Source organism: Setaria italica, chromosome IV, assembly GCF_000263155.2.
Source record: "Setaria italica strain Yugu1 chromosome IV, Setaria_italica_v2.0, whole genome shotgun sequence".
Lineage (NCBI taxonomy): Eukaryota > Viridiplantae > Streptophyta > Magnoliopsida > Poales > Poaceae > Setaria > Setaria italica.
This window is the reverse complement of record NC_028453.1, coordinates 6,827,989-6,844,192: the sequence shown is the minus strand read 5'-3', so window position 1 is coordinate 6,844,192 and position 16,204 is coordinate 6,827,989. Positions and strand designations below refer to the sequence as shown.

At 46.8% G+C, this 16,204-nt stretch overlaps 1 long non-coding RNA gene across 1 annotated transcript; it reads left to right on the top strand.

Moving 5' to 3' along the window:
- The first annotated feature begins 7,326 nt into the window (after positions 1-7,326).
- Positions 7,327-8,537, top strand: LOC101785100. Its single transcript, XR_215018.3, has 2 exons — positions 7,327-7,886; positions 8,002-8,537. It is a non-coding gene; the product is annotated as an uncharacterized LOC101785100 (long non-coding RNA).
- The last annotated feature ends 7,667 nt before the right edge of the window (positions 8,538-16,204 follow it).

The following is a 16,204-nucleotide window of genomic DNA, read 5'->3' as shown; positions in this document are numbered from 1 at the left end:
TGCGTCATTTAATTTTTGTCCTGTCCTACATGTGAGAGAACATTCCAAGGACCTGGCAAAAACTGACGTCGAAACAACAATGCTGCTAGGTTAGGTTAGTGCCAGTAAGTTTCTGTGCAAGTATATGCAGGGATCAGTCACTCGTAAGAATACCAGGACCATTAATTATTTTTCATTTTTTATTGCGATCTGCATGTGGCCTCGTCGCGTCCATCTCGGCCCTTTTGCAGTAAAGCCTGTGAAATTTTGTGAACGTGGACGATTGCGTGTCAATATAGGCACAAGCCGAGAGGATAACAATCTTTCAAGTTTCAAGTCCAACTAAACCTATACATCACGGGCGGCTGGGCGCAGCAGCAGTCATGTTACACGCTAGGTATCAACAACATCATTAACAAAAGTACAAAACATGGTCCGCTTCCCTAGTTTCCCGACTAAACAAAGTGGTCAGTCAAGTCACCTCTTACATCATTGTCAAGTTGTGATAAGTGATTGACGAGTTAGTTTGAAGCTAGCTTACGGCATGTTTTGACTGTGCATGACTATGTGTATGGCGCATGTGAAGTGGTGATGAGTTTGACCTTGTACTCATGATTCTAGACCTAATCCAAATCCTCGCTATGTTGAATGTCGTGTGATTTGTCTATCCTTCTATCTAGTCTCATGCTTTTACAATTTCTATGACTTCAGAGTTATTTCATGGAGTTTTCCTTTATCGGGTTTGGCCGTGATTTTTAGCTAGTATGATTCCTAGGAGGATATTGATGTTCGGATAAATGAGAACATCTCCAGAGTGACACCCTATCAAACCCACCTCACTACCACCTTCGATTGGAAGGACTTTTTGATAAACTCCTCTTTTATTGGAAGTTTTTCCCAAATTCATGAAATCGAATGTGAAGTCTTGATATTTTTTAGAGGTCTTTTATGCAAAGACTCACATTTTTTTTTTGTAGAAACTATGTTAAAATTTCATCAGATTTGAAGGTTGCTTTATCTCATTTCGATTGTTTCCTAATTATTTTGAGTTACTTTCCAAAATTGTCTGGAACTTCTGATACGATGAAAACTTCAAAAGAATTGACCGGAACTGTTACTTTTCTTCCAATATTGTTACGGAACTTCTGATACGATGAAATCTTCAAAGAATTGACCGGAAATTCTAAAGGTCTAAAATTACTTAGTTGGAATTCAGAAAAGTTCATAACGTCCAAAGATTTCTCTGGAATTTCTAGATGCCTCGTTTTTGTTACCTCCATCCGAGTTTGCTTCGGCATATTGCTTCTATATATCTTTAATAACTTTGTTTCTAGGCCCGATATCGTGACTATATGCGCTTAGTAAGCGTGATGCAGTGAAAAAAACTATAAATATTGATGAAAAAGTGTAGAGTAATTGCTAGTTAAAGTCTATCACAATAATATTGATTAAATACGAAGCTAAATGACTATTGTACTACAATATATATACCGAATAAGAAAGAGTGAAATAAACAATTTTAGTTATTAACTGTGAACTAGAAAGAGCCACCGCGGCCGAAGACTTTGAATGGCCAGAACAGGGAAACATATCACATCAGTGTGCCGGGGGAGGGGGTTGACGGGGGCATTTCTCTACCCAAATGCGCACATGCAGACCGTGTAGAATCGGCACGAAACGAATATATGTTGGTGCACACATCAGCTGTACCCTGTAGCTACTGAAAAAAGGCCGCGAGCGCGAACAGCCGGAACAGGTCATCTTGACGTGCAGTCATGTGAGACGGCGACGGCGGCGCGCACACGGGTACGCGGTTCAGAGTTCACTCCATCTGAGGCCACCGTGTCCGTGTCCGTGTGACAGCAACTGCGGCAAATCAGTGACAGTGGCAGCTGATTTCGGCAGGGGCCCAACAACCATGCCGGCTTTTGTTTCCAGCCCAAGCTCAAAGGGCCCAGATAGCTCATATAATACAGCAGGTAAACTGACGACCAAAATTGACAGGATAGTCAGACCGGGGTATGATCAAACTGCTCCGAATGCAAATTGAACTTCATCGTTATGTAGCTCTCGTTGAGTAGATCAAAATACATATGTAGAATGTCCGATTTAAAGTTCAGACGAGAGAGTTATGATCTCACAAAGATCTGCACCTAGGAAAACCGTTCAGACCGGTTTTCTACGGCGGTCAAACTGGTTTGATCTATGTAGTTCGAGTTAGGAGTTATATTTTGACATGGGATTTGTAAGGGTTTCAATTTCTAATGGGACAAGATCTCCCCTTCATATAAATATAAAGGACCACAACCGACTGAGAGATATCCAATCAATCAAAACATTATCAATCTACTCCCTCCATCCAAATTACTATTTGTTTTGACTTTTCTAGATACATAGCTTTTGCTACGTATCTAGACATAGCATATATATAGATGCATAGCAAAATCTATGAATCTAGAAAAGCTAAAATGAATAGTAATTAGTGACGAAGGGAGAACTATTTTTGCCCTTTTCCTTTTCCCTCTTTGCCCTAGCTTTTCCAACTTTATCCTATTGTTCTTCCTTCGTCTCTACAGCGTCTGAGGATGTTTTAGATGGCCTACTGACCCTAGAACAACCTAAGATGCGCCTGCCCTGACAGGGTCCCTCTCGGGCGAGCGTTTGTTGGTTTTATCTCCGGGCTCATTGGTGAAACCGGTCTAACCGGCCATCAAACCGGTCTGACCAGCCTGCGCAGAAGAGCTGCAAGGAGCCCCTCCGCGCATTCGTGTGTTGGCCCGATTTTAGCGCCAACGTAACCACTCAACTCAAACCGCCAATTCCGACTGGTTGGATTGGGACATCAACGCGGCTAACCACTCAACTTGAACCACCAATTCTGACCGGTTGGATTGGAACATCAACGCGGTCGCACTACTCCACTTAAACAGCGGTAGTGGAGCACACAACATCACTCGACGCGTAACAAGGCACCCCCGACAGTCTCACGCTCATGCAGTCATTGAACCTGCAGGCGTGACTCCGCATCGACAGGGAACCGAAAGGAGTAGACCGCACCGCACCGAGAAGGCCACCGCCATGCGGGACCCTTCACCATAGTACTGCTGCAACACTACACTCCATCTGACAAAGTGAAACCACCAAATCCGGACCTCTCGCAGGCTGCCTCGCAGTTGCCACCACGAAATAACAATGCACGGAGCCTCGGCCGTTGGACTCCACCTCGCTCCCATCACCTCGAAGATACACCGTGCGCGGGGACCTCGCCACGTCCGCCATAGTACTCCATGTCACAGATCTATTTCTTTAGTCGTCATCAGAATGTTGAGCAATGTTGCCCCGCTTCCCAAGGTCTCCATCAAACATCCAAACCGCCATCGCAGGTCGACTTTGCTTCATTTCTCAACCCGCGCACATAGCCTCCACCGCCGTGCCAGCAAGCCAAACAAGTCGCTTGCGCCGTCTTTCGACGATGTACCGCACCGGAGTAGCCCAGCAAAGCTGAGCAACCCGCCGCAGTCTGTTGCAAGCCTAGTCATCCCACGATGTCGTTACTGCAAGAGCCATCCATCGATGCAGTCCCACGCCGCACTGACAGCTACCAAGCAATGCCAGTCATCGCAATCCGCTGCAAGCAGCCAACCCGACAAAACATGCGGCAACCCCTGGCCACCACCACAACAACGATCACCTCCACATGAGTTTGACAACCCCCGTCAAGCTTGCCATCTTGCGCCATGTCGGCTTGCCGCACCGCAAGCCCAACGCGGTGGGACCGCCGCCACCGACCGCAAGCTCCCATGGCCATCGACATCACCAGTATTGCCAGAAGCTGAGTTGGGTCCCTATAAATGACGCCTCTAAGAAGGGCACGATGCCAATGGTGTCGCTATCGCTCGTCCAGAAACTGGACATGGTTTTTACCCAGAGAACCCCCATGCAGCAGGAATAGAGCTCCAACATGACGCCCCCAACGAGGAGAGCGACGCCCAAGGGCGCCGCCGCCATCACCACTAGCAAGATTGTCGGTAAGGACTTTCACCCAGAGCATCACATCCCTAATCGCTGCACACCCTCAGCCCGGCAGTACCAAGTCCACGGCCATGGAAAAACCCACCCGAGGCAGCATCGCCGTGGCGACTCCTTGCTTCGCGCCGTCGTGCCTCCTCATCCGCTGCCACTGCACACCCTTCGGGTCGTCGTGCCCCTGCCAGGACGGCACGCTGCTACACCCTTGCTCGTGTCGCCTGTGGCACGTCACCGACGCCGCCTCTCCTCCGTGGCCGGTGCTCAGGAGCCACTTGTGGGCGGTGCCGTTGCCGCCCCTCCGCCCGGCAACCACGCCTTTGCGGCCACGCCGGCAAACAAACGGAACGGAACGAACGATGTTCTTTTAAGTTTGTATAGTAGTAGCATGTTTAAGCACCTGTTTTGAAAATCCAGGAAATTATTGAAGATGCACCTTTGCAATTCACTCGCAAGTCGCAACTAGCCCTTGCTTATTGGCAATGCACGCGCATGTCCCAGTCTATGCACACGGCTGGGTAACGACGGGTCTCAGTGGTCACGCATGACGTCCCGGCGATGGACTTGACACGCACTTTACCAACTAGTTTCTCTTCTTCTTTTTTTCTTCTTTTTTTCTTTTTTTTTGGGCGAAAATGTAATCTAGCAGCAGCTTAGTTAACGCGGTCCCGGCGAGAACCGACGAAGCAGAAATTCTTGAAGGCCCGGTGAAGTGCGGCAGAGATCGCACGGCATCAGTCCGCATGTGGGAATTACTGAGCCATTTCCCTGCCCAAATGGGGAGGTCATGTGACCGTGACAGCGACGCGGGACAACAAGCTGAGGGTCCCCTTTGCTCATTATGAGAAATTGAGAAGGTTGGAAACGAATCGCCGCAGGTCACTTGGGTGTTTTGGGAATGCAAGTACATGCAACTAGCTGAAATTAAAACCAAGTAGAATGAACAAAAAGTACAAGAATTAAGCAGGTTCATAAAGCAAGCGCTGCCACTTTTTCTTACTAGTAATATGTACTGTCCGGAAGCTCCGAGGACCTAGTAAAAAAACTGACGTGGAAACAAAAAGGAGGTGTTTGGATACGAGGTGCTAAACTTTATCAGGGTCACATCGGATGTTCGGATGCTAATTAGGAGGACTAAATATGAGCTAATTGCAAAACTAATTGCACAGATGGAGTCTAATTCGCGAGACGAATCTATTAAGGCTAATTAATCCATCATTAGCAATGGTTACTGTAACACCACATTGTCAAATCATGGACTAATTAGGCTTAATAGATTCGTCTCGTGAATTAGAATCCATCTGTGCAATTAGTTTTGTAATTAGATTATATTTAATACTTCTAATTAGTATCAAACATCGGATGTAACAGGTGCTAAAGTTTAGCAGGGTGTATCCAAACACCCCAAAAAGGATTGCTACAAGTGTACTACTCGGTTAGATGGCATATTAGCAGAGTGTGTTTGGCAGAGCTCCCAGAACTGATTCTCTACTGAACTTAGTAGGAGTTCTGCCAAATAGTTTTTCAGAGAGAAGTGATTCTCTACTGATTTTGTGAGGTGAACTAGAAGGCTGGGAGCGGAAAAAAAGTAGCTTCTCCTAATTCTGTGAAGTGACCATCCTGATTTTAAAAGTTTATGTTAGAGAATCAAAAAGAATTATTTTCAGCCACAGAATCACTTCTCTCAGAGAATCAGCTCTCATAAAAAATCAGAATCAAATGAAACTCTACCAAACAGATCCGTATTAGTAAGTTTCTGTGCAATTGGGTAGGGATCAGTCGCTAGTCATGCTCTCAATTAAGAAAACCCACGTCCACTCCGGGCAGTCACCTGACCGGTTTCAAATGAAACCGTGGTCTCATCCCTGTTTACTCCTTGTTTAATCCTGCTTGTTTCCCTAACTAATAGAAAGTAGTCAAGTCTCCGAGGCAGATCGAGCAAGACAACTGCGACTATAGCTCGGGTCTTTTTAGAAAATGTATGATGAGCCAACCAACTCATGCTCCATCACATCAGCGATGCCGTGTACTTATGATTTTTTTTATTTGACGAACGTACTACTTTAGTGAGCGATCCTTCTACAGCTGTTGCCAGTCATGTGGGGCATGCGAAGCAGCTTCCTCTCGGCGTGCGTCTTGGATTGCTAGGACGAAGCGTGACACGCGTCTAAACGAACAGGAAGGCCATGCCAAGCGATTGATGGATAGGGCCCCGGCCTAAGGAGGCAGATTGGTTCTTGATTGGATGGACAGTGACAAGTGGCCTCATCAAAACTGGAAGACGACGACGACATTGCTTTGCTCAAGGAAAAGAAAAGGAGTTGCAGGTTCGGGTTGCTAGCTCGATCGCCCAAGACTATTGGTCCTTGGGTTGCAAGCGCGTCTATTTCAGCTTCAGTTGAGCCGCTAGCTAGCTAGCCCGTGTGCCACGGTGCTAGAAGCCTGCCCTCCAAGATTGCAGACGGGCTCTCGATCCGCGTCGGAGAACGACAGGAATCTTATCTCAAAAATAACGCGGCTATAACAACGCGTTGTTACACCACGATGGCGACTTCGCATAAACTAAAGCCTCTCCGATTTTCCACGAACCAATGCTTTTCTCAGTTTTTTTTTTACGTTGCGAGGTTTATTATAACAGATTTATACTCCGGTATTCAGAATATATGGTGGATCCTTAGAATATTGCACTATAGTATATAGGATCGCAATCAGAAACACAACAGTGGTGGTGCAGAATAATAAACGTGTCCTCCTATTGGTTTGAAGGAAATTAAACAAAAAAAATAGCCTGCCACGTGTTGTTACCGCGTTAGAGAAAGAAGCAGGAAAGAGAGGCTAGGAACCGCGACAGAAAAACCCAAACCGGATCCCACGCGCTTTGCTCCTGGGTCGATCGATGGACGAAAAACCTACCCCTAACCCTTGATAATGTCCGATCGGCCGTCCATGCCCAGCTCTCGGCCTAAACCTCTCCGGCCTCGACAGTATACCGTCGATCGAGGAACAAGACAGATATCCCGTAGCTTGGAGACGATGACTCGGTACGTTGGATCGGTAACCGATAAGCATGGAAGACCATGCACGCGATTGGTACTTGACAGCACTCCCGGCCCTTAGCTGCTAGCTGCTGATCAGCGCGACATGCTAAACGAAACGGTCGAGGCACCGCCCGTGCCAAGCAGAGAACAAAACACTAGCTAGCGATCGACTTTGTCTGTCGCACTGCACTAACTGCATGGACCGATGATGTGATGATTTGTACTCCGTACACATGCTGCGCCAAGCAACCTCTGTCTAGCTTAGCTTGGAGCCTTGGACCCTATCACCCAACCCATGGTCCGTCCGGGTTGGTGTCTGGCGGCTCTATAAAAGGCACCGTCCATAGCAACCACCTCCTCCCCTTCCTCTCCACTCCTAAAAGCACAGGGCACACAGAGCCACCACTAGCCAGTAGCTAGCAGCTAGCAGCTACCCCCAGCTCTAGCTACTTCCTGACCTCGCCCTCAGCCCCTCACCACCTAGCTCAGCGCCGGCGGAGCGAGCGAGACCCTCCGGATCCTGCCGCAGCACACGTACAAAACACCCCGACCGCCAACGATGGCCGCTGCCTCCGGCGCACGGAAGGATAAGGGAGCTCGGCGATGCGTGCCGAGGCGCGGGCAGGTGCTCAAGAGGGTGTTCGCGAGCCTCTTCTCCTGGCTGCCGGCGCGGCGCAGGCGCCACCGCTCCCCTCGGGGGCGTCGTGGCAACCGGGTCCCGGCGGGCGGCGGCCACGTCGAGCCGGAGCCCGACGTCGCGGCGGCCCGCGCCAACAGCTCGCACGCGCACCATGACACCACCACTAACTATAATCCTCCCGCAGACCCCACTTACTACTAAAGGTATTGTTGCTGCTGGCTTTAATTTCCTGGTTGTTTCTGTGTTCTTCTCCGGTCGCCGGTTGTCTCCTGGTTCCTTGAATCCCGACGCGTGCGTGACCATTTCGTTCATTCTCAGGACAGCAACTCAATTCATCAGTTATCTAAAAGGAATAATCAGGGCCGTCAAGTAAGTATACGCGGCCCCGCCGGGAGGTGACGGAGGAGGAGTCGGTCAACGTCAAGACGTCAACTCGTGAGCCGCGATCGATCGCGTCGCGGGTTGGTGAACGCCGTCGCTGCCTCTCCTTTGTGATATGATAGTCATCTTATTATTGTTTCATTTTTTTATTGTTTAATTTTTGATTGCTCCTATCACTGGATGGCACCTATGATAGGCTGGTCAAAGTCGTCGTCGTTACCGTAAGTCTGTAACACTTCATGTCGTCGTATGAAAAGTATAGTCCATGTAGTACGTTGGGCTCCTGTTAGCTAAAGCTTGTGCTCGGTAAGACCGTAAGAGTGGTCTGTAAGCATTCATCGGCGCAGGTTACTGTGTTCCGTCTCACAATCTACAATAAAACATGTCGAATTGTTAGTATATTCAGTCTGTAAACGCTGATCGAGTATGTACGTGCCACTCTTCATCCGTTGAATGCTCAATTCAATGTGGAAGTGTCTGACTGCTGAATGAAAGAAGAGGGAAAATTTCAGCTCTCCAGATGACCAGAATAATCTGCAACTCTCTCTCACTCTCAGCAAGAAACTAAAATGAGTCGTCACTTGCTCTGTTCTCGGATTCAGAACAGAAAAAGGCTAGATGTCCATGAGTGCAGGGCCCGCTAGTTTACCCCATCTGCTGCTTTTGTGAGCTCAATAATCCGGCCCAGGGTAAATATGATGGGCTCTCCTGCTGAATTATTTCGTACAAAACAACGAAGTAGACCGGGCTAAACTAGACCCATCACTTACTTAGGCCAGTAAGTAGTTGGGCTACTTTTGATCCGGCCCATTTCAGAAAAGAAGCCCAGTGCCACGAGACCGTGGACCGGGCCATTTAAAACCTCGATTTTGAAGGTCCTTAAAAAACTCGACTCGTCACTGAATGATGCAAATTCTACTAGATGAGCATATTTGGATGACCATACGTACTTGCTAATGATAATACGAATTTTTTTGCATTCCTCACTCCTACTGCACCGTTTGGTACAAGATTTTTAGAGAATTTTATTAATTCCTGCAAAAATCATTATAGCAAATATAGTTTTGATACCACGCAAGCTAAGAGCAGGGAGAGATACCAATAAGAGCATGGTTGGATAACAATGTTTCCTTCTAATCAGGTGCGGATCCAACGGGATGCTAAGCCCCCTACAGCCTGGAAACTCCAATGGAGCAGGAGGTGGAGGGGACGAAGGAAGAAAGGAGGAGGAGGTGAAGATAGACCAACTAATTTCCCTAGCAAAAATATCTCCAAATACATGTGGATTAGGGTGAGGTTATCCTCTATTTCCAAATAAGGGCTACTCAGTGTTGGTTACGGGGACGTCAGCAACAGTACAAGTAGTTGGAGGTAATATTTGCACACGTTTTAGCTTAGCAAGTAAGCAAGTATTGGATCAATAACCGTGAGCTAATAACACAAGTGGGGTACTAAAAATCTAACAGTAGAATCAAACTAGCATGACGTAAGTAATAAAGACAAAAACCGATCGTCAATTTTGCCATGAATGTGTTGCCTTTAATATAGCATCTAGCTAGCTTCATTGATGCTGAGCTTATGACTTCAATAGCGAGGTCATTGTCACTGCTGCTGGCCATTAGTCCAGCTCTTGATCCTCCTCCTCATCACCTAACCATTGTGTGCCAAGAAATAAAAGAGGGTCATCAATACTGCCCGACTAAGGCTCATGACAATTGACAACAACATTTGAATCAATGGAAGTGCCGGTCACTGCAGGACATATGCAATATTGGAAGCAAGCAAATATGCTGTAGAGCAGACTGCCACTACTACTCAGTAGTAACAGTTATCTACATGGATTAGATAATTATATCGAAAGAACAGATAGATAGATAGATACTCATGCTCTTTTCCATATATAGGACAGTGCATGTTTTTGGAAAATTCGAAATTTATGTATTTTGATCAGCATTTAGTCAATATATGGATAGGGCCATGATGCCCACTGCAATGACTAAGAGAACCAAAATCTGTACTTTTGTCGATACATACCTGGTGAAAAATTTTGTTTTTCTTAAGGAAGTTCCTAGGGAGCCATAGCCACCTATGGCCACAATAAAGCTACATTTTAGCCCTCCAACTCCTTTACATGTATTTCTGTACGTGAGCAACGTACACGTGTCGACTCCGTTTTGGTCCATATCGCCCACATTCGCACGTTTTGCGACTTGTTGGATTAAAATGATACAATATAACAAGTTGTTGCAGGATGGTTGCAATTCGCTTTAAAGAAAATCATGCATCTAGATCCATTGGACCAGTGGTCAAAATCTAATTTTAATTTGAAGACTGCATCAAAAAATTAATAATACATCCTATATATAGCACGTACTTGCAAGGAGGTAGCTAGTACTATCAGTGTGCCGATGGTAAAAGGAGCAATATTGCAATCATTATCGGATCTCCAAAGACATGCACACATTGCAATCATGCATGCCCTTGAGAAAAGGCGGCACATCATTGAACAAATCATATACCCATACGTTTCTTTCCCCTTTATTGTGCTCGATCGGTCGATCTATCATCGGCTGGTTTTAATTTCCTTTCGCTCTACGGCATGCCTGCGTTTAGTGACCGGCCGGCCAGATCGCTCGCTGCTGCTCTCGCGCCGTAGCGCCTGTGCCCAGCCGGGCGGCCGGGAACGCATGCATTAACGCCGAGTCATCCGGCGATCACCTCACTAATTTGCACAAACACATATGGCCGTACTCGATGCTAGTACAAAAGATGGAACTCAAAATCCTCCTTCATCTAACCCCAATGCCTGCATGTTTGAAAACATGCATCTCGATCCACTCTCACATCGATCCCGTCGTCGCATTGGCTCCGCAATGATTTGCAGGGCCGTGCTGATGGTAGTATGGTACTAGGGCCGCCATTAACCCGTCATTCACTCACTCGCGAGGAACAGTGGGATCAAGAACGGATGTCTTCTCCTCCTCCTTCAATCCTCGTCATCTCCTCCCACGCACTCTCATCCCGTTTCTTCACTGAAACCCTGCAGGGAATCTGGTGGATGCATGGCTTTGAATTAACGGCGACATTGAAGCCCCCTCCCCCTCCGATGGATGGACGAGGGCATAAATGCCCCCTCTCCTCCCTCCATTTACTTTGGGATCAAATGCACATTTATTTGCGCGCGCGAGAGGGAGAGAGTTACTTCGAAATCATCATCGCGCAACAACCCTCAACAAATGCGATGCGAGTTGCTCTCTCTCTCTCTCTCTCTCTCTCTCTCTCTCTCTCTCTCTCTCTCTCTCAACAAATGGCCGCTGTCCTCGTGCGGCGACATGTGTCCGCTACGCTCGTACTGTCTCGTCACCGTCGTCGTCCCGGATGAACTTGATGGCTCGTGCTCTACGATTTCTCTCGTCTTCTGTCACCTGTTTTTCTATGATCGAGTTCAGATGGGTTTATTTCGTTTTGGACTGTGTAGTCAACTTGGTAGTCTAGCGCCGGTATTAAGATACTCTGTGCTCTCAGTATGTGTGTGTCTGTCTCTCTGCAATTCAGACACCTAATATTTCTATTCAATGCTGTGGGTGCAAAACCTATCAAAGTGTCATAATGCCTTCCTGTAGGGACCATGCGCTTGCCTTCAATTCTAAAAATAAATGGTAAGAATAATACGAATTTCGTAAGAATGGCAAAATTCCCGCAAAAAACACGTGAAATCATTCCCGCGTTGCAAATAGGCCTTCTGCTGTGGGTTTCAGGCTTTCAGCTGTTGGGATACTTGAAAGCGTGGAGAGGAGCTGTGGCGTGATGATAGTTGGGCGCCATCGCTGGCACAGCATGGCATGTTTCTTTCAACGACAGTGACACGGGTAGAGAGCTCTGGACTGAAGCTGCAGGGGGAAAAGGGGAAGCAGTACTTCTCTTTCCCAGTCCTGGGCTTACTGTTTGGAGTCTTTTTGGTTAAAGGCGCTACATTTTTGGTGATTCTGGATATCAACCAAAAAGACAACCCCAGCCTGAACCAGGAGTAAGCAGTTGATGCATGCAGGGACCATGGTGTCTGTCTGCCATTTTGAACCCAGAGCTTGACTATCATGAGAACCATTTGACCAAAAATGGAAGGAAAGCATGCATAGGAGTAGTACAAGAACTTCAGCTGCTAACCTAGGATGGTATGTAAGGGTGTGCACAAATGAATTCAGAAGTGTGCGTACCAAAATAGATAGATGATTTTTCGTATTGTCGAAACTATAGTTCTTTAAAAGAACATGGAAACGTAAAGGCAACCATTATTTCAAATGAAAAGGACAAGGTAGAGATGCAGTCTTGCAACAAGAAGGGGGGATACTATAAACATTGGAGTATAAATGAACTCAAAGTCATAAAGTGCACAAACGGGGGGATTATAGTTATTCGTGAAACTTCCATCTATCAAATTGAATGCCAGAAATTATAGAACATCCATTTGCCCAGATGAGCACACCGGCATTTATAATTCTAACAAGTACATCACCTGCACTGATTTTGATTTAACAAGGTCAGAATTTATATATGGCTCCTTTTGGTATTGCGTGGTGGACTTTTGGTGAGTGGATTTTTGCAGTGTTTGATTACTTCTTGCTCTTTTCAAAACCAAATTTCAAACGAAACAAAGTACTGAATGCGAGAGCAGCTAGCTATTTATCAGGTAACAAATTCCTGAAAGTTCACAGTGCGATAGCAGTACTTCTCCTTTCCAAACACAACCGGTTCGGTTCTCTATCAGATGCTTTTCCATACCAGTTTTAAAATGCACACACAACAACCACGAAATTGACCTTAAATTCTCCGCACAGCAACCTACACTTTGCAGTACGCGTTGTTGGTTCGCGAGAGTGAGTGCAACATCTGGTGGCAGAAATCAAAGCGATTGACACCTCGCGAGGCATGATTCGTGCTCGGCAGCTGGGTTAGCGGCTGCTGGCCTTCTGTCAGGCAGAGGGGAGGGCTGCCAGGGGAGCAGCCAATGGCGATTGGCCTGCGCACGCACGCTGAGCTGTGAGCCTCTGACGTGAGAGAGGGCGCGTGCCGCCGGGACGGTCACCGCCAGCCCGGCCGCCCGCTCCCCGGCAGAGGGAAACCAGCCATGGCCGCCGCGGGAGCGGGACCAGCAGGCCGCGGGAGCCGACTATGATTAGTCCAAGATTGGATGGGTCCGAAGTCCGAACTAGCTAGCTACAGCGGGCTAGCTTTTACTGTTTCATATGCCATTCCACTGCGCTGCGGGCATTAGATGATGTCACGTTGGACTGCTTTGGAGGAGTCAAAGTCATACTACGTTGTGTGCAAGGCCTTCAGAGAAATGGGAAGTACTGTATTCTTTTTTCTGAGGCCTTGTTTAGTTAGGGAATTTGGGAGGTGCCAAATTACTGTTACAGCACTGTAGCACACTGTAGCGTTTCGTTTGTATTTGTGAATTATTGTCCAAATATTGACTAATTAGGCTCAAAAGATTCGTCTCGCAAAGTACAACAAAACTGTGCAATTAGTTTTTAATTTCATCTACATTTAGTACTCCATGCATGTACCGCAAGTTTGATGTGATGGGGAATCTTCTTTTTGCATAGTGTCAAAGTTGGGAGTTGGGAGTAACTAAACATGGCCTGAAATTTTAGTCAACTAAAAGTTAAGACTAAAAGAAACAACTGGAAAGTTTAAATTTCATCGAAATATACCATTTTTATATAAAACTTGTTTCTACATGGATTCTTTAAGAGTACTCTCTCCGCCATAAAAGATAAGGAATCTATCTTCTTTAGAACGAATAAAGTAGGACAGGAGAAGACACATCACTCATGCGCCCCTCCTCAAATCCGGTCAAAACTGAATGATCGTCTGAGATCAAGAGACAACAATAAATTTCAAATACAAGGACTATCATATCCTTCTACATTGAGGTTGGAGGAATAGGTAATTTATAAAATAGTACTCTCTCTGTCTTAAAATATTATTCGTTTTAACTTTTCTAAAACTAAAACGAATAGTAATATTGAATGGATGGAGTAGGCGCGAACAAGGCTGCCAGTAAAATTGAATCGGAAGGGCAAAGCACAAACACGTGTAATCAAGTACCTGCACCAACCAGCTATGGGCACCGGATCACCGTGAAAACGGTCACTGACACGGGGCCAGGCTAGGATGAAAACGGATGGGAACGGGTGGGAAAACCCCTCTCCCGTTTCCGTTACCAGATTTTATCACAAAAAGGGATCGGTTCTGGAATAGCCAAGAACGGAGGCGAAAGCGGGATGAGCGGGACTACGAAAATAGGTGGGAACTGGGTACTTAAACGGGCACTCATACTTTGGTACACACGCACATAACATTGTTGATTTTTGTTGCTCGCTAGTTGCCAACTATGTTTTGGTACTTATAAGGACTCTTAGGCTAATGACCTTTTAGAAAACATATGGCTAGCATGACCTTTTGGGCCATAAGAGTATTGAGCTAGAGCTAGGTGCATACTAATGCATATTAAATCTATCCTGGATTTATCAAATACGGGATAGATATGGGTTCATCCCGACTAAAAACGGGATCCCGCAAAAATGGGTGGGATAAACCATCTCCCGTTTCCCGTCCCATTTCCGAACTTATCCGTGAATCCAAAAAAGGACGGATCAAATGTGAAAAACGGGACGGGCCGGTACAGAATTTATCCCGTCCGTTTTCAGCTCTAGGCCCAGCCCAGAGGTCGATCAGCACGCGCATGGCTGATGGCCCCGCTCGGCCGGCTGCGATGCGATCGATCTGTGACAAGTTCGCGCAGGGCAAGGCATGCAAACCATCCGTACCCGACTACGCGTGTGGCAGTGTTTCACCAGTTGTTGCTAGGGTTCTCGTCGACACCCATGTAGCCCAACAGTGTTCTAGTTGGAGCGTGCGCCCTGTGATCTGCATGCAATGCGTTGCATTCCAGCCACTACTCCCTTTCTCTTTCTTCTTCTCGCTAACATAATCTAATCAGGTCTTTTTCTATGCATATTTTTTTAAAAAAAGAGGGAGAGGTTAGCTGACGCATCTATCGTAGTACTAGCCTCGTAGGGTAGCGAGCTCCGGAGATGGGCAGGGCAGGGCAGGGAGGAAGGGGGATAATGACAACTACGAGCTCTACGCTGCGGCAACAGTATAGCAAATTTAAGGCCTCATTCAATACCGTCGTACACATATTCTCCAGCAAATCAACGCCGGCCCGCCCGGCCCGGCCGCCCTGAAAAACCTATGCTCGTATCGATCGCGTGACGTCACCGTCACCTGGCTGATGCAGCTCGATCGATGTGACTGACCTACGAGCTGAGGCTACAGTCGAGTCGCATGATCCCTGTGCGAGTCTGTGCTAGGAGTGTGTGTGTGTGAGCTGCCATGGATCATCTGCGGTGAAGTGACGCGGGCGTGAGCGAGCGCGGGGGAGGAGGCAGCGGCGGCCCTTCAGTTAAGCGGCGAGATCTGGGAGTTGTGGGTGGGGCAGGCCGTGGCTGTTGTTTCTGAGAGCGGTTCTCTTTGGTGTGAACGGTCAAATTTTGGAGTGCTATACCTTTGATCGATCGTGCTGTTTGCTTCCTTTAATTTCCGGATGTTTGAATTTAGCCCCTGTTTGAATTCAGGACTAAAGTTCATTAAAACAGATTAACAAAGATAAAAATATCCCTAATCAATGCATAAGGAAGGGTTCGGGATGAGTGGGAATGGGCAATAAATGAGGGGCAGCGAGGACCTCCTCATATAGAAGGATATATCGCTTTGTCAAAACTCAAAACTATTTTGATAAAAACAACTCAAAATTATTTTCCTCTGGACAAAAAACAAAAAACTATTTCTCACTTCCTACTCCACCCTCCCTGTTGAGGTAGTTCATAATCCCTGAGACTAGCTTGTCGCCTCTTTCTTGGCATTGATTTTCTCCACAGTACGTACTACCTTACTTTCTACTTTACTCTGCCACAACCAACCACTACAGCACTTCGTAATCCCAAGCATATCTTGCCATCCATCCCAAGCACATCGAACCCTAGTCAGCACTCACCAAAAGCACATCTCATAAGAGTTATTTTCTTCATCAGAACTATTTTCCTCTCGCACAGTCGCACTTCACTTCCTACAC